Source organism: Hevea brasiliensis, chromosome 5 (assembly GCF_030052815.1).
Source record: "Hevea brasiliensis isolate MT/VB/25A 57/8 chromosome 5, ASM3005281v1, whole genome shotgun sequence".
Classification (NCBI taxonomy): domain Eukaryota; kingdom Viridiplantae; phylum Streptophyta; class Magnoliopsida; order Malpighiales; family Euphorbiaceae; genus Hevea; species Hevea brasiliensis.
In genome coordinates, this window is record NC_079497.1 from 47936361 (window position 1) to 47937323 (window position 963).

General features: G+C 41.6%; 1 non-coding gene across 1 annotated transcript; it reads right to left on the reverse strand.

Moving 5' to 3' along the window:
* Positions 1 to 363: 363 nt before the first annotated feature.
* Positions 364 to 470, reverse strand: LOC131180345 (small nucleolar RNA R71). The gene has a single exon (XR_009149121.1). It is a non-coding gene; the product is annotated as a small nucleolar RNA R71 (small nucleolar RNA).
* Positions 471 to 963: the final 493 nt, after the last annotated feature.

Sequence of the window (963 nt, forward strand, 5' to 3'; positions counted from 1 at the left end):
AGACTCTTACGAAACTACGGAGCTCCATCTATCTAAGGATTTTAGCCCAATGTCACAAGACCCATAGTGGAAGCTAACAATTTTGAGTTAAAACCAGCATGGCTTCAAATGATACAACAAACCTAGTTCAGAGGTTCACCAACAGAAGATCCACACTATCACCTCTAGTGCTTTCTTGCCCTTTGTGACACATTCAAGATGGATGGAGTTTTTGATCAAGCCATAAGACTCAGAGCATTCCCATTCTCCCTTCGAGACAGAGCAAGGAAGTTGTTACTCTCTCAACTAGCTGGAACATTCACCATATGGAAAAACCTCTCACAAGCTTTTCTAGCAAGGTACTTCCCACCTGCAAAGACTACAAGACTGAGACTTGAGCTCAACACCTTTAGACAAAAGGAAGGTGAATCACTATATGACGCATGGGAAAGATATAAAGACCTACAGAGGGAATGTCCACACCATGGCATAGAGGATTGGCTACTAGTGCAGAACTTCTATAATGGGTTACTACCCCCTACAAGGAGCACAGTTGATTCAGCTGTAGAAGATGACCTAATGGAGAAAATAGTGACACAAGCACTTGAACTTCTAGAGAGGGTTGCATACCATAATTATGAGTGGTCAAATGAAAGAGGAAATGCAAGGAGAGCAGCAGGGGTCCTGGAAGTGGACACTTTAACCATGATAAATGCCCAATTTGATCAGCTCACAAGGAGGCTTGATAAAATGCAAGCCAATACAGTAGGGATGAATAGTCAACATGAGGACAACTATGGAGGAGGATACATGAATTCAGAATATAATAGCTTAAATGAACCTTTCACAGAACAGATGAACTATGTGAATAATGGAGGAAACTTCAACCAGAGGCAGCCCAACAATCCATATTCAAACACTTATAACCCTGGATGAAGGAACCACCCAAATTTCTCATGGTCCAATCAACATAATCAGCCAATA